This window comes from Vanessa atalanta, chromosome 7, assembly GCF_905147765.1.
Source record: "Vanessa atalanta chromosome 7, ilVanAtal1.2, whole genome shotgun sequence".
NCBI classification, from domain to species: domain Eukaryota; kingdom Metazoa; phylum Arthropoda; class Insecta; order Lepidoptera; family Nymphalidae; genus Vanessa; species Vanessa atalanta.
The window spans coordinates 2205261-2216471 of record NC_061877.1 but is presented as its reverse complement, the minus strand read 5'-3'; the positions used below and the strand labels follow the sequence as shown (position 1 = coordinate 2216471).

At 32.0% G+C, this 11211-nt stretch overlaps 1 protein-coding gene across 3 annotated transcripts in view; it reads left to right on the top strand.

The window, feature by feature from the left end:
- Window positions 1-4686: 4686 nt before the first annotated feature.
- The window catches only part of LOC125065086 (protein GDAP2 homolog), a 79999-nt gene continuing 73474 nt past the window's right edge, over window positions 4687-11211 (top strand). For all 3 annotated transcript variants that reach the window (XR_007119601.1, XM_047672510.1, XM_047672508.1), the window contains exon 1: window positions 4687-4833. The gene's annotated coding sequence lies outside the window, so the exon portion shown is untranslated. The remainder of the gene's footprint in view (window positions 4834-11211) is intronic.

The following is an 11211-nucleotide window of genomic DNA, read 5'->3' as shown; positions in this document are numbered from 1 at the left end:
TCAAATTACATATCGCGTATAAACTATCTATTTTATTCATATATTATGCATATCTTGGTGGTAAGACTTGTACAAAGGTACAACTACCACACCGTCTTGTTCTACCACCAAACAGATACCAATACTTAGTATAGCTGTGTTCCGGTTTGAAGGGTGATTGAGGAAGTGTAACTACAGGCATTAAACACACAACGTCTTAGATGATATTAGGTGGGATTAATACTCTAATCTAAATTCCAAAGACAGTGGTGATCTCTTAGCATCAGTTGGCCTATTTGCCAGTCCAACATAATAATAATAAAAAGAATAAAACAGTGAAAGATTATAATCGAATTATTTAAAATTCTGAGCTTCGAACCTAATGCGGCAATTAAGCATCCATCAACATCATGCTCAGCTCGGCGATGATGCCTTCAATGATATTCCTAAACTATCTCATCGTTTACTTTACTTGGTGGTAGGGTTTCGTGCAAGCCCGTCTGGGAAGGTACCATCCACTCATCAGATATTCTACTGCCAAACAATACTACAGACACAAGGAACATTACATCTAGGAACATAACAGCTTTGCGATGTAAGGAATGGTTAATGTCTCTTACAGCGTTATTGTCTATGCGCGGTGGTGATCACTTACCAACAGGTGGCCCATTTGACCGTCCGCCTACCTATATCATAAAAATCTCAAAAGAAACCATTATTATAAATGTAGTAGTAGTAATTGTTCAAATATTACAGACTAAAACGACTGTTTGAAAAATAAGAGCAAAATGTACTTCGGCTTTCTAAAATAGCTTCGAATTAGTGTTCGTTAATCTGTAATGTTCTATGTGGACATAGTCCTATAGCCTATTCTAATTCTAGAGGTAGATAGACAAACAACTTTGACCTTGAATATTTATGACACAGTTCTAGATCACAAATAATCTATGGTATTCGTTATAAATTCATAAAGAAATGGCGTTTTTAATGACACCGAAGTTGTTATCGGAACTTTTGATTAAAATCACTAGGTAAGACTAGTTTAGTTGCGATAATTATTGCTCTTTATTAAATCAAAATATTTTTAATTAAATCCAACGGTTCTAAAATTACTCTGGAGTTTACATCTTTCCACCATTTAAATTTCAGAGTATGTCAGTAAGTTACCATTAAATATATACATATATCCTGCATAGAAATAGACAGACACTAAGGCCACGTTTTTTATCTCAAGAAAAAAAAAAAAAAGCACGGAGAGTAGCAGTATAAATAAAAATTAATTTAAAACTGTTTGTATATGCTTAATATGCCAAAAATGATATAATGATCTTACAAATTAAATACATTTTTTTATATTGCAAAGGATAAGTCGAGACTTTTTATCTTGTTTTCACGACCGTGTAATTTCTTCATCGCGTCTTATGAGCTCACAGAACAAACTTTAAACAGCCAACATTTCGTAATTATTAACCCTGCCTTGCATCTTTTCATCTCTTTGTTCGAGATGTTCCATTTTCTCTGCGCCTTATTCTGGAGCCGCAAAACCTTTGTTTTTGTACCAAGCCTTAAGAAATATTTATGAAAAGAATTCGCAGTGCAAAGTTCTAGTAATGTATGAACCGGCGTTATTATAAGTCGAAAATAAATATTAGGTCGAAGATGTGGCTGACTTTTTTTATTACAGATATTTTCCGCACAATTTTTTTATTTTTAGCATTAGCAGCCTGTAAATTTTCCCACTGCTGGGCTAAAGGCCTCCTCTCCCTTCGAGGAAAAGGTTTGGAGCATATTCCACCACGCTGTTCCAATGCGGGTTGGCGGAATACAAATGTGGTAGAATTTCGTTGAAATTAGACACATAAAGGTTTCCTCACGATGTTTTCCTTCTTATAAACGCTGTACAATCGTTACAACATTAATTTAAATTTAAAGCTGTCACCGGTTCGGAATATAGTTTCCACCGAGAAGAACCGTCAAAAAGTAGTTGAATTGGAAAATAAAAAAAGTTTTATAAAGATAATGCTATTTTTAATTTTGTATAGTAAAAGGCAAAATTGCTCAACTGCAATCAATAAATTGCCTCTTCGATAAAAAAAAAAAATAACGTCGGTTAATTACACTTAATTGGAACACCGAGCTCACAAATATACATGTTATTGAAGTACCTGAATTGACATGTCAAGTAAATACAGATTTGTTCTCCCTTCTTTGGGAGACATTGATTTTAGTTTTTGAATTGTATTGCAGGATGATAGACGAGAAATAGTAATCTATCTGATGATTAGTAATCATTTGCCCATTGATACTGGTATTTCTGATTAGTGGGTATTACCAATCCGAGACGGGCTTGCACAAAGACCTGTCACCAAGCGATTCGCAGGTAAGCACGAGAGGGAAGCATATATTTTAAATTAAGAAAAAAAATAGTGGCGCTGATTCTGTTGATCCACGATCGTCGTTAATGGACGTTTTCTTTCCTGGCTCTTTATTTAAAATGTATTTTTTTTAATTTTAAATCGAAATGTACATGAAGATAAACTAAAATTCGGTTATATTGTATATTTATAAAAGTATTTATTTTATATATTTGCGAGCTCGGTGTTCCAATTAGTTACAATTAAACCTAACGTTATTTTCTTTATCGAGGAGGCAATTTACTGATTGTAGTTGTGCAATTTGCCTTTTACATTAATTATTTAAACCTTGTTCATTGTCTGTAGGTATAGTTCACGGTAAAAATGCCTATTGGAAATGGTACAGTTAATCTGTAGTAATACTAACTACAGGCACAAGGGACATAATATCTTAGTTCCCAAGGTTGGTGGCGCATACCTATGCGGTAAGGAACGGTTAATATTTCTTACAGCGCCCATGTCTATGGCCATACAGGTGGCCCATACGCGCATACGCCAACCTCTGCCAAAAAAAAATCTTTAAATGCGAAAGTACCACTCTGTCGTTGCTTTGACACTGCCAAACCACTGAACTGAACTTGATTGGATTCAGTATGAATACTTAAAATCCACACCTGACGACCAACACAGAGAAGCGATCTGTTCAAGATTAGTATGAAAATACAATTTACGTATTTATTTTCCAAGCATCCTTCCATAAGACCAACAGAGCAGCCTGTCTTGAATGTATTAATCAGTACGTTTTACTTTGTCTATGACCCAATTCCCGGGTTCACCTGGAATGCGTCGCTGACGTCACCGACGACGTCACAGATGACACAGTGACCTATTTAAGCAGGGTGGTCGGGTGCTCCATTCAAAGCTCGCGAACAGCCCTGGGCTATTTTTAGTTTCACAACTCCATTCACCATTGCATGTAATGGTTGCGCATGTCTCGGTGACTGGAAACCTCACAACTTTATCGGTCTAGGAATATTCAATTTGAGGCATTGCATAACTACTGGTCACTATTTTAGAACGGATTAAGTGTTATGTTTTTCTATTATTATCTACAATGTTTTTGTTTGTAATTCTTATGACACCTATATTTTATCACTACATATATACTTATAAACTGTCAAAAGTGTCTCTGATATGACTTTTTTAACAAAAACATTAATTTTGACTGTCTGTACGTCCATAGTCATCGTATAGATATATATATATATAAGGATATAGCTACTAAAATATATATAAATAGTTCGTATAACCACTAAAATCTTATTAAAGTTGACGCAATTCAACTTTTATTGGACAATCAATGTGATTCATAAAACAATTGAAAACGCGGCGTGTTCATTCATTATTCCATATAAACGGCCTTGGTATTTTGTTCTTAAGCTCATTTAAAATTAATATCATTGATAATCAGCTACGATCAATTACAACAAATACTAAATATTAATGTAGAGAACTATTTCAAATAATAATTACATCAATTAACATGAAACTATTTTTTTATTTAAGAATATATATTTTATTCACAATATCTGGTAGAACGTCGAAAGCAATAATAAAAATTATTATTCTTAAATTAAATAAACACAGCTGTATTGAGTACCAAATATCATTATACATGGTGCTCTTAAGTTTACTAAAATAGTATTACCGATAGTACCTCTATAAAGTGCCTTTTCGTCACTTTTAACTTATCTCATTATTCTATAACGCACAGATACACTATAATTGTGTAGGTAATCGCATTATATTCAAAAATAAAAACCAATACAATAAAATATTCATTCACCAGTAACGCGCCTTTATCTGACATAACAAGAATTACAGTAAATCTAAGTCTTCATATTCTCAAAAAGACTAAGTTGTTTGTCCTTGAAACAAATTTGAATTTAGAATATACACGAACAATATTGACAGATTGGTCAACAAAAGCCTATAAATTTTGTACCTTCGGCCGACCCTCTTAATATAAAATATCATATAGTACGGTATCAAAATACTAATCCTCTGATATTATATTTATTTAATTATTGTATCTCATCTACCGCTATTAATGAAGGGTTTACAAACACGTGTGAAGAGGTTACGAAGCGGACTCGTCGACGATAGGAGATAGTCGGAAGGCGTGGGCAAAACTGGATGTAGGTGTACTGTTCATTAGAAACGTTGAAATGAATATAAACAAACCAATGTAGTCATTAAGACACTAGATAAAGAACGCAGTTTTCCGCAAACAAAAGTCAATGCAACGCTAAATGATCGTCATCAGATCTGTACTTTAGTTACCAACCGGTTGTCGAGTTGTGAGGACGTTTCGTTCGTTTGAATTAAAATTTATATATTTTATTTTCACGTAAATTTTTAGTTGAGTGTTCTTGTGATATTATAACGGTTTCTCCCTTAAGAGGAACGAAGGCAGTCACACTGGATTTCAAATTTAATGGTAAAGTATTATTTATATATAAATTTTATAGTAGACGTTCTTTTGTGTGTCGGATCTTTTGAGCCGTAATCTTTAAGTTGCATTATACCTTTTATGTATTATTATTTGTATATTCTATAGTCGCTTAAGATTAAATATATCCAACGTTCTGTAATAGTTTAGATAATAATTCCTTATATTTTAATACTACTTACTAATACTACTATACTTTGAACATCCAAACTGTGTAAATTATCTGGTATAAAATTAACACGCTGGTTCTAGATGTACAAAAAAGACTATCTAACATCCGTGACCGTCATAGTTCTTTAATGTCAAGTCGGTTCCGTCATCCGTCACAGTTCAATTACTTAAATACTTAGCATAAAAAGTCAAGTACAAGATTAAAAAAAAACATTGTACGGTTATAACCGAATCAGTATTTTCGTTTAATTTTTTTTATAAATCGGTAAATATTTTATGTGTAAAAAAATTGTAGGCCAATGAATAAGTCGTGGTAATAGGAGTTAGACGAGAGGGCGGACAACAACAGTTCAAATCCGAGAATGCAGCACTGAAAGTTTATGTTCTTGTAAAGTACACTTTGTGTGTACGTAGTTTGTACTTATTTCACGTGAAAATATCTTGAGAAAACCTGCTTATCAGGAGAAAATCTGCCATCAACCGTATTGCCAACAGAGTGGAATATGCTCCAAACCTTCTCCTTTGAAGAGGAATTATGTTATTTACTATAACTTTTCTCGATGCTTACAACGCCATGATACACTCAATAGTTTTTGTATAGTCGACCAACCATTTGTATTGTTGTTTCATTATAACGGTGAGTGAACCAGTGAAATCAGAGTTAAAGGGTCACAACAATTTAGTTCCCATTGTTGTCGTCGGCAATGTGAATTTCGGTTAACAGACGAAACACTTGACGAAAAATTGTATATTTATACTCATAGAAGTCATAGACAAGACTTACAATTTTATTTTATTTTTTTAAATATATTATATGATTTATATTACGAGGTATATCTTAAAAAATCAACCGTATATTGCTTTTTGAACGTCTGTGATCTAGTAAAGTTACAAGCACAAGGCACATAAAACTTTCTTTATTTTTAGAAATAGCATAAAATAAATACCTTCCTGTCACCATTTATAATCAGGTATCATTTGCTTGTGTATATAATAAATTTAAAATCAAAGAAACTTAAAACGTAATATGTATGGTAAATTCGTAATAAACTACTATAAGTAAAATACACTTGAACCTTCAATAGAATATAGTACAAATTAGTCCAGAATGTGAAGGTAATCTTATTAAAATGCTCGTATCGTGCGGCGGATGTGACCCAATGGTAGCACAGAGCACGCAACTAAATATCAGCTAGACACCCTACAGAATAACAATCGAATATGATTCAATAAAACCATTCACTACCGTTAATAACACTTATATAATAGGAATATTTAAATCTATTTCAATGCATTGTTATTAAACAGCTTATGCATGTTCTCATTTCTTGTTTAAACTCATTCATCGTTCTATATATTTATATTTGATGGAAAAAAATCTAAATTAAAGCCTGTGTTATGAAGACTATACCTAAGTACAGATAGTGTATAAGCTTCTCAGTAAGGTTACCCTCTGATGTGTAAGATTCATGAACTTTATGAATGCGCTTTCATGTTTATAACATCGTTCCCACGGAATTAGTTCATCTTTACTTCTCGTAAAATATTTCGTCAAGTTCATCTTATTCTCAATAGATAAAATATGAAGTTAGTTTTTATGTAGCAGATCCTTAAAATTTAAAATGACCATTTAAAATTTACCATCACAGCTACAAAATGTATATATCTTATGGCGTCATAATATAATCGTCAAACTAAATTAATATAAATATGGTTACACTGATGTAAAGCCAGTCTTCGAAACACCTGTAGCTTTATCAGCACTATTCTATCGATACCATGGTCAAAACTATTTATTCACTTAATATTGATCTTTGAAACTCATCAAGCCCGTCACAAATGTCAGACTTTATTCGTAAGAGGAACGGACAAATTGAAAAAACACTGGGCCTCTGTCCAACTTATATTTTAATAATTTTCCAATTTATGGTTTTCGATGATTGGACTACTGACAATATTTTGTGTAACTCATGAGATTGGCTAGCGAAAAATATCGTAGCTTTAAATTAACATCAACTGGCAATGGTAAATAGACGACCTGGTGGTAAGTGGACACCACCGATGTAAGGAATATTAAACACTCTTCAAATCGTCATGGTGCCACGAAACTTGGAAACCTTGTGCCTATACCTAATTTCACTTGTTCACCCATCTATCAAACCTTATAAATAGATGGTACCTACCCAAACGGGTTTGCACAGAGCCCTACTGTACCATCATTTAATTTTATTGTGCGATAAAGTATGTACAAATAAATTATATAAATCCTTTTATTTATTTCTCCAACTCCAAGCAATAAACAAATGCATGAACGCATTTATTTATTGCTTAACTCACCATGAATAAAAAGTTCAGAATGTTGTCTGAAAATGACGTTGCTTAAGAAATGCAGAAAGTATTTTCAAATCCAAGTGACATAATAACTGCATTCAATTTAATATTCTGCAATACAAGCAGAAGCTTTTTTTTTTTTTTTGAGTTAAGATTTTGTATGGGTCTTCTTTAATTGAGTAATATCGACTTAACATTTACAAAAAAATAAATAAAGGGACTTTACGCTAAATAATTATTTATCAGTTAACTATATTATCAGAGTTTATTTATTTGTATATGGAAAACTTACAAGTTCATACAATTACGTAGGTATATTTAATGAAACTATTACTTCAAGAATAAGAGATAAGTTAAATAATATAGAAACGAAGATAAATACAGAGTAGATAATATAAATATTGACCGAACTCCACACGTTTGATAAATATTTACTTTTAACTATGCAACATGCAAATGTCAGCTTCGAGTTTTATTTAGCTAAATTAAGTCATCGAAGCCATTATAATTTGCTCCTTAATTTAAGCAATGACCTTGCAGCAATTTAAGCGCTTTAAGTGTTTGCTTGAGAAATTCTAAAATTGATAATAAGTGTGCAGTAGTATAAAAAAACAGCTTAAAAAAAGCAAAATTTATTTCTTTAAATCTATTTTTAAAGTGTCATCTGCAAGACTCAAGAGTTTCTTGACACGGCTTGTTTAGTTACTGAGATCAAAATCTTTTCCACCTGAGCACGAGGCAGCTAAGAGTAATTATCCTTTTGAGACACCTATTATACCCCTGGATGCCTAAAGCTTTAATTAATTTTAAGATTTTTTAAAGATGCTCCAGATAGGACACGTATATTAACCGAAGGTCACGTGAAAGCACCACTGAAATTTTTAAGTACTTAATTTATATTTATAATTTATCCCAATTCGAGGGTAAAAGAAAATATTACAAAAAACCTTTAGGTCAGGTAGGTGATATATTCAAAGATCAACTTATACTGAAGCCTTCTTCGCAATTAGACATTTAACTAGCAGAGGATTATTTATGTGAATTTATAGTCTCATAAAACTGTTTTAAATTTGGATATAGGTAGCTAAAACGTTATCTATGACTATGATGTTATGATCATTCATCATTGGGTGGTTAGTATTTTTCTCCTTCCATAGACATTGGTAATGTTAGGAATATTAGTACCATGACCCTGTATTGCCAACTATGGAAACTAAGATAGTATGCCTCTTATTCATATATACTCGCTCTTCAAATTCTATCGCTATAGTACAAAATATTGATGTTTGGTGGTACCTCGCACAAAGCTCTATCATCAAGTATAATTTATACGCCGTATAACTAATTGTATTAGGAGGTAATAATTTCAATCAATTGTTATATAAATTGTGAACATTTATCAGTGATTTTTATATTCGATTGAGTAATGGTAATGTTAGGTTATACAACAATAAGCAATAAATAAATTATATCGCTAACAATAAATTGAAGACGTAGTTAGGTAATACTATAAGAAGCGATTTTTGAAAAGAATAGTCACATTTTTTTTAAATTTTATGATAGGCAAAAATCTTAACATAATGTATTGAAAATATTTATGTTCATAAATTCAATGAAATCTTTTCCAGTTGATAACCTCATCTAATGTCGTGACATGGGTGCAAACTTTTAACGATTAGTTCAATGTAAATATTTGAATACGTGTTTGGAACTATAACTTACTTAATACGCCTTTAGCGTCCTATCTATTTAAGAATAGCCGTTGCGTATAGTTAAACGGAACAAACGTAAAAACATATTAAGACAAACTTTGGTAAATATTTTACCGTTAATGTTGCGATAATATTATTTTTTTTCTCTTACATTTAAGAATTCTAATTTCATTGTATGTATTGTTATTTTAAATATGAAAGCCACAGGTTGAGTCACTATCACACTTGGGCTATTTTTGTACTGTGACGTCCATTTGACCAGAGAATTTGTTTTCATTTTTGCTACAGTCAATGCTATGGCTGACTGATAACCTACTATATCGATAGGTAATGATCGATACATGCATGTAATCGTATAATTTGAGTTTTGCATCATGCAAGTTTAAGTATTATTGTAGATATACTGTTATTCAAATTAAAAAGTTCATACAGTGTATTAAAATAGGAATTTTCACGTGGAAGAATTCCTTTTTTATGTTTCAGCCAATGATATGGATATGCCTTCTAACCTACACCTTTAATTGTCTCCAATGCTTTCTCCTTAGGAAAAAAAAAATTTCCTTTCCAAATATCGATTTAAAAACATGCATTAGACGATCAATCGACATGCATCGACATAAGCTATTACAGGTTCATTCTCTTCTTTCATGATTTAAATGTATCAACTCACGAGATATTCATTAGATCCCATGGAGTATATCTATGTTGCCAACATTATTATACAAGATTAACTCATCATGCTAATATAAGGGTAGTTTTAAATACAAAGTACTATCAAATGCCAAATATTGTAAGCTAACTCAAACCAATTAATCATGTACTTGACATGGAATAGCAACAAGTTGTTAGTAACATTGTGCATGAGCAGTGGACCATTAAGTGCATCGCTTTGCGTTGTAGGGTTCCTCGGATTGTTCAACGGTCATTCAAACGTGACCCAATTGTACCGTCCCTCCGGTCGCTGATAAATAATACATATGTGTAGCTATTAAGTGAGGTTTATTTATCCTTTGGTGAAAAATTATAAAAAGCTATTTGTTGAGAGTTTGATATATTAAAATTCGAGTCAAATATAATAAAATTAGTGGCCTGTCCACATTGTAACGAATTTGTACCTGAATATTTTTAACAATCCATTATACTTTTTATGGAAAAAAGTTATTCGCTGTTGGAACTGACTTTAAAACAAAGACTCCTTTAAGCTAGTAACAGATCTGACGTTAGTGCTTGCCTTTACGACCGTCCACTGGAACTTAGAATACGTAATATCTTAAATTGCTTGTAAGGTAATAGATATCGCAAGATATCGCCCAGTCTTTCGTAAGTTTATAAAATGTCACATTATTTATAGTCTCTCGTTCGACTTGTCCTTGTGTAGCACTCATCCGATAAGTTGGCAGAAGAAATAGTTAGAAATAGGATCGTAGCGAAATCCCTAGGCTTCGTTCAGTCGACCGCGAAAGAAGCCCTAAAAGTAAACGATTATATCAAATGAATATGGCTTACCGTTGACGTAAATTGTGTAATTGATCGATTACACCACAAATAATACGAGAATGCATACATAGAATTTTTCGTAATTTTTCCTTTATTTTTCGTAATTTCTGCAAAGTCAGATAAAATAAAACCGCCAAAGCGATACATACTCTGAATAGTTTTACGTAATGCCATTAGTTTTATAATGAAATAATTATCAAATGAACTCCATTTGTATATAAAGTTTTAATTTTAGCGAAATATTTTCCTTTTAAAATAAAAGGTGTCAACAAGTATAAACTGAGGACAACCGTGTCAAATTAAAAGTGTTTTTTGAATGCTTTAATTTGAGAGAGTTCAATATTTTAATTAATTACGGTTTCTTGCATTTAGTTCGAAATAAATAATCCAAAACATTTGTGTCTGTGTTAAAATTATTTGTGTTGACAATTCATTTATATTCGTTGAAAGAAAACGTAAATTAATCGTCAGGTTTCAGATAATACAAGAGTATAAGATAAGTTAGAACTTATGTCCACGACCTGGGAATGAAGCATCATTTATAGTGTGTTAGTGACCTTCAAACCTTCACCTGAACAGAAGAAAAGTTGCCTTACAATGACATCTTTGGACTACACCTATTTTAATTGTTATATTTTACTTCAAATTACATAAA